Raw genomic sequence first — 5,922 nt, 5'->3', positions numbered from 1 at the left:
GTCCCCTGTTTTCCAGACACTATCATCTCCCTCTCCCACTCCCTGTCAACTCAACCCTGTTACCCACCACCTTAGTTCTGTCCTACTTCCTTCTGTCCAAGGTTTGTCTATTATATATCATCCCTGCTCTGTCTTGTTCCCTTCAACTTTCCTTCTCACCACCGATTCTCTGTCTCTACCTCCACGACTCTCAGCTCCATCGCAATTCTGGTCTCTCTCTTTCTGTCCAATATTTCTATCCCTATTAATCCCGGTCTGTTGCGCCTTCCTTTATACCACTACCAATACTCTCGTTTCCCTAATGTGTGTGTGTGTGTGTGTGTGTGTGTGTGTGTGTGTGTGTGTGTGTGTGTGTGTGTGTGTGTGTGTGTGTGTGTGTGTGTGTGTGTGTGTGCGCGTGCGTGCGTGTGTGTGTGTGTGTGTGTGTAAAAGGAATAAAAAGCTGGAGATCTGCAAAAAGGCTACCCTATTTATTTATTTATTTATTTATTTTTAGCCTCTCCTACTTAATATAAGTCAGTGAATGAAGAAGAGAGGGTCTGGGGGAAAGAAAGGGTTGGGGAAGAGTGTAGGAAAGGGAGAGGAAGGGTGCTGAGTGGGGGTTGGGGGAAAAGGGAGGGTTGGGGGAGTGTAAGGGAGAGAGTGGGAGGATGCTGGATGGAAGTGAGGGGTTGAGGGACGGGATGGTGGGAATGTAAAGAAGGGAAGCGGGTTGAGGGTGGGGTTAGAGGTCATACCACGTTGAGTGCACCGCTTCCCGTCCGATCAGCGAAGTTAAGCAACGTTGGGTCTGGTTAGTACTTGGATGGGTGACCGCCTGGGAACACCAGATGCTGTTGGCATCCCCAAGTGTCAAGTGGGGTTGGTGGAGGATTAGTGCCCCTCCCCGTAAAACAATTAACTCTAAGCCCTTGGCCACCCCGTGTGGGATACATGGCGTCTGGCAATGAATGTGTGTGTGTGTGTGTGTCTGACTCTGGGCATAGGCCTAGGAGTTCATTTCCTTAAGCTCAGCGATCCTCCTACGTGCCACATTCCTGTACATACCACCACATCAGCACAAATACCCACCGGCCACATTCAACACATGTTAAGGCTGGCTTATTCAGGACTTGTGATGACATAAGTATTTTTTTTTTTTACATGTGGGAAGCTTTTTTTGAGGGATCAGTACAGAAAGTTTCCAAGAAATTCAATAAATTAGAGTGTACCCTCCCCTCCAGCCTTCGATGCAGTTTGAGTTTTTCAGATACCAGACCACCATACTAACCTCTTGGTGTGTGTGTGTGTGTGTGTGTGTGTGTGTGTGTGTGTGTGTGTGTGTAAAGTTTGTGAGGATGTGGGTGGGTGAGAGAGATGAGAATGGTTGGGGACTGGAATTGAAGGGACTTAGAGGGTGGTAGAAGGAAGGTGTTGGGGGAATGGTGGACCAGACGAGATTAGAGGGACAGTGGGGAGAATGGAGGAGGTTAAAGGAAGGTCGGAGGGGTCTTGGAAGGGGTGGAAAATGAATTGAACGGGAGTCGAAGCAGGGTTAGAGTGGAATGAATGAGAAGGACTGAAGAGCGGGTGGAGATGGTTGGAGGGAGGTTGGAGAGGGTTTGGGGAAGGGTTAAGCAGCTCTTTTTAACCTTGTGTGCTGAAATCAATTTTCGAGGATGCTGGGAAATGCTGTATATTATTTCCTTATTGGTTTTGCTTACTCTTGGCATCCTTAATGTTTTATTTTTGGAAAATATATAAAAAAATTGTCAAGCCGTACTTCGTTTTACTTTACGTTATCCTTTTAATGGTGCAGCAACTGTATTAATGTAGCAACTGTAATCCCAGTGACCAGATGTAAGGGAATGCTAGATTGTGAGACCCAGCTACAGGAGGTGCTGAAGTCGGAAAAGGCTAAGAAACGCTGAGTTAGATGGAGTAGCAGGAGGTTTCGAGGTAAGTTGTTGAGGGTTGAAGCAGATTGCAGGAGGATTGGAAGGGACTGGAAGGGAATTAAAGGGTTCTGAGCGGAAGATGAATGAGGGTTAAAAGGGGATTAGGGGTGTTTGGAGCGAGCTGACAAGGAGGTTGGAAGGGGAGTGGAGAGGAGTGAAAAGAGTTGGAGGGGAGGTGGAAGGAGGGGTTGCAAGGCAAGAGAGGGTGGCTGAAGTAATCGATGTCAGGCCATTGTAAATCCAGGGGGAGGGGTAATTAAGAATAATTACCGAAAATTGATGGCAGTTACCCTAAGGTTCACGATGGTTGTGTGCTTATACTTCCCTTAACCCTCTCGTTGTGCACCACCGGACGGTTTACTGTAATTTAACTAAGAGTTCCAAGTAGTCGTGATGTTAAAAGTGTCTCCCACTCTCTTCATATTATCTTTCTTCATTAGTCCATCATTCTCTCTCCATTGGCCTTATTCTCTCTCTCTCTCTCTCTCTCTCAGCTATACTACACATCCCAGTGCTCACCTTCATCATCTTTGTCATAAACTGAATCGGGACGCCTTCAGGTGGTGGAATTGACATAACACGCCGGCTCCACTGCCCGGTTACAAAAAGGGTCCCTCACCTTCCTCCCTGTTCCCTTAAAGGAAGATGGTGGGCTGCATGAAGAGGGCAGCTCCAGCCAGCAGTCTGCTGTGTTCAGGATCACATGAAACGGTTGCAAATACTACTACTACTACTACTACTACTACTACTTCTTATTACTATTATTACTACTACTGCTGTTTCTACTACTACTACTGCTGCTACTACTACTACTACTACTACTACTTCTTATTACTATTATTACTACTACTGCTGTTTCTACTACTACTACTGCTGCTACTACTACTACTACTACTACTACCACTGCTACTGCTGCTGCTGTTGCTTCTAGAAATGGCTAAGATTGTGTGTGTGTGTGTGTGTGTGTGTGTGTACGTAGGTAAGTAAGTACTAAGAGAGAGAGAGAGAGAGAGAGAGAGAGAGAGAGAGAGAGAGAGAAGAAATCGTTATCAAGTCATACACCACTTTCATTTGCTGCGCAAATAAACGAAAAAAAAAGAAAAAAGAAATGACTGCCACATGCAAAAGCAAATTTTTATAGCACTTATACTGATGATAATATCTTTGAATGCCATCTGTAATTAAACCGACGTCTCTTTTGTATCACTAATATTAAAAGAAATAGAGATTAAAAAATAGGGGATACTCTGTTATCGGTAGGGAAAGAAAAATGTAACTTCAAATTATTCGTAATTTGGGGATCAGTACGTGTGTGTGTGAGAGAGAGAGAGAGAGAGAGAGAGAGAGAGAGAGAGAGAGATGAATTAGTAATGAGTTCGATTGGTATAGTCACATCCTTTCACCATGCCGAACTCGATCACTTCCACATCTTAAATATTCAGTCGTGGTTGCATGAAATTCAGTGAGCATTAGTCTGAGGCAGGAATGAGTCTGCCTTGTGGCTAGTGAAATAAATCCTCCAGACAGACAACATCTGGCAATCAACTGTGCTGGAAATGTTACAAAGATCTTAATCAGGTTACAAAAACGCACTGTGTTTTTACTCGTGAAAGTATTGATGGTACTGGTGAAGATATTACTATAGTCTGTTTATTTTCACCTGACAAAGATCCACAATCTCGAATTTTAGCACTCACGACTTAGCATTTAATATGTGAGAGTGGTCCAGCTCCCTCAGATAAATATAAGCCGACGATAGTGGTGTTGTCGTTGAAGGTGAAAGTGGTGCTAGAGAAGTGTTTCTGAAACTGAGGGTCATGGCAAGATTTTACGGGGACCATCGCAGACTACAATAAATAGTAGTCTATTTTAGAGTAAATGTGGTATTTTATTATTTTTTGTGTGTGTGTGGGTTGTACTTTGACTTGTCAGGGAAGAAACTGCTTTGATATTAACGGTACTTTATATTTCTGTCTTTGTGTGTGGTATTAACAGTACGGTGCAGTGTTATTGGTTGCACAGTACTAGCCTGTCACTTCTGACGGATTTGCTCAGACTGCACGAGTTGGGTTCCTGCCAGAGATAGGCGATGGGCGCTGAACTGAGTCATGGATCTCCCATTTTTGGTACATGCTCCTGTTTCAGTGATTGCACGACTCTGGTTTCTGTCCGGGGCAGGTGACGGGATCAGGATTGAGTCAAGGATCTCACGTTGGTACATGTCTCTATTTCATTACTTTTGTAAAAGGTGGTCAGGCCTATTATTTTCAATTTGTCTCAGTTATTGAGAAAGCATGTAAATGAACCGTACTTGTATGTTTTACGAGTTATTGCAGAGGCATTTTACTATAATTTAATTATTAAGTATGCACTATATATATTCATAAATGATTCCCATTCCTATTTTCAATGGCCGGTAACTTTTTGTGGAAGTGGGTCACCTTTGTCAGTCGGTACACTGTTACTGGGTCAGCGTTAGAAAACTAAGTTATAACTATATTAGAAATGCAAAAAAAAAGTATACAAAAAAAAAAAATCGTTGTAGTTAAAGAATACACTATGAATAAAGGTAGTTCTATCAATGTCTGTGTCAGTGACTCTAATTATGAACATAACTGATGATGAGGAATACAGAAATTTTCTCAAATGATCAGTAACATTGGCATGGCGGGGTAAAAGATGCCTCCCACTGTTATAATCCTTTGTCTTTATCACTCGTCTGTTTTTGTTTTTATTTTATTTCCCAGTGAGTCCCAGTGTCCCTAAGAAGTAGAAGTGCGATTATGAATGCACGAAATTCGAATTCACATCAATACTCAGTGATGGGATTGAGAAATCTCGCCGTTTACTGTACTTTAAAGTGATGGAGAATGAGAGCAGGCTGATGCATCATCTGATGACAATCCACCTGCAGTATAAGGATAGCCGTGATTTCTTTAAGCGCCATAAGCGTAGTTTGGGAAAACAGAAACTGGATGAGAGTGGCGCTTTTCAGCAACAGAACTTGAGTATAGTGGAACATCATACGAGTAGGTAGTCCTCTTGAAATATCAAAGAAGAAAGCCCACGGGTGAAACTTTATTTACCGGTAATCCATGTGCTTTAAAAATGATCAGATGAGTTCTTAGAGAGGCAAGTGAACGTACGATTCTGCAGATTTCTGTAAGACGACGCTGTGAAACGGAGAATTAATGAAATGTCAGATGATATCATAGAACATGTGATACAAACTGGTACGTTCGCTGTACAGCAGGATGAGGCACCACATGTGAGTTCTTGCACACAGCTACTCGTGTTTGCAAAGCAATGTTTCCTGTTTGACATCATGAATGAAAATTTGTTCTGTACCCAGCTTGAAATTACCGGTACAACACCAGCTTTATGTGATGGAGGAGTTACTTCTTTTTCCATAGCTAAGTGAATTGCCAAGGAAAGTTGTTGTGGAGTTTGTACTGGTGGAACTCCGGCAAGACAGGGACCGAAATCAAGGTTACAGGAGAACGTTTAGGTCGCAGCTCCGATTGCGAAAGTGGTTCATTGTATGATCCACAGTTTTGCATTGGCGTTTAAAAACCCTTTCTTGTACCATTTTCAAGATCCGGGAGGTAGTAACAAAAATGTGTCAACCTGTGAAAGCAGAGGATATGAACTTCCGCCTCTTCCAGCGACACTGTTAACGTAGATGCAGAGCATGAAACCCTGCTATTTTATTCCAAAGCGCAATGGCTTTCCAACGGTAAGTTGTGAATCGAGAGTTCGAACTTCTAGATCTAAAACTTTTTTCTGGATATGAAAAGGAAGACTGATCTAATTCACTTTAAGGGAGTGTTGTACGGGCCACGTCTAGCGTGCAGGCCAGACATCTGAGCTACTAGACAGGTTGAACCTGAAGTTAAACAGCATGGATTGCATTCGTGTTTTTCACACCATATTTCAGATCTGGCTAAGAAAAGTCAGTGCAGGAAAAGTTGTTATGATTGAGAAT

At 42.9% G+C, this 5,922-nt stretch overlaps 1 non-coding gene across 1 annotated transcript; it reads left to right on the top strand.

Moving 5' to 3' along the window:
* The first annotated feature begins 723 nt into the window (after nt 1-723).
* LOC145391086 (5S ribosomal RNA) lies at nt 724-842 on the top strand. Its single transcript, XR_013895777.1, has one exon. It is a non-coding gene; the product is annotated as a 5S ribosomal RNA (ribosomal RNA).
* The last annotated feature ends 5,080 nt before the right edge of the window (nt 843-5,922 follow it).

This window comes from Coenobita brevimanus, chromosome 16 (assembly GCF_032717465.1).
Source record: "Coenobita brevimanus isolate Jiangsu-jjx chromosome 16, ASM3271746v2, whole genome shotgun sequence".
Taxonomy (NCBI): domain Eukaryota; kingdom Metazoa; phylum Arthropoda; class Malacostraca; order Decapoda; family Coenobitidae; genus Coenobita; species Coenobita brevimanus.
Note: the sequence above shows the minus strand (reverse complement) of the source record. Positions and strands in the feature narration are given on the sequence as shown.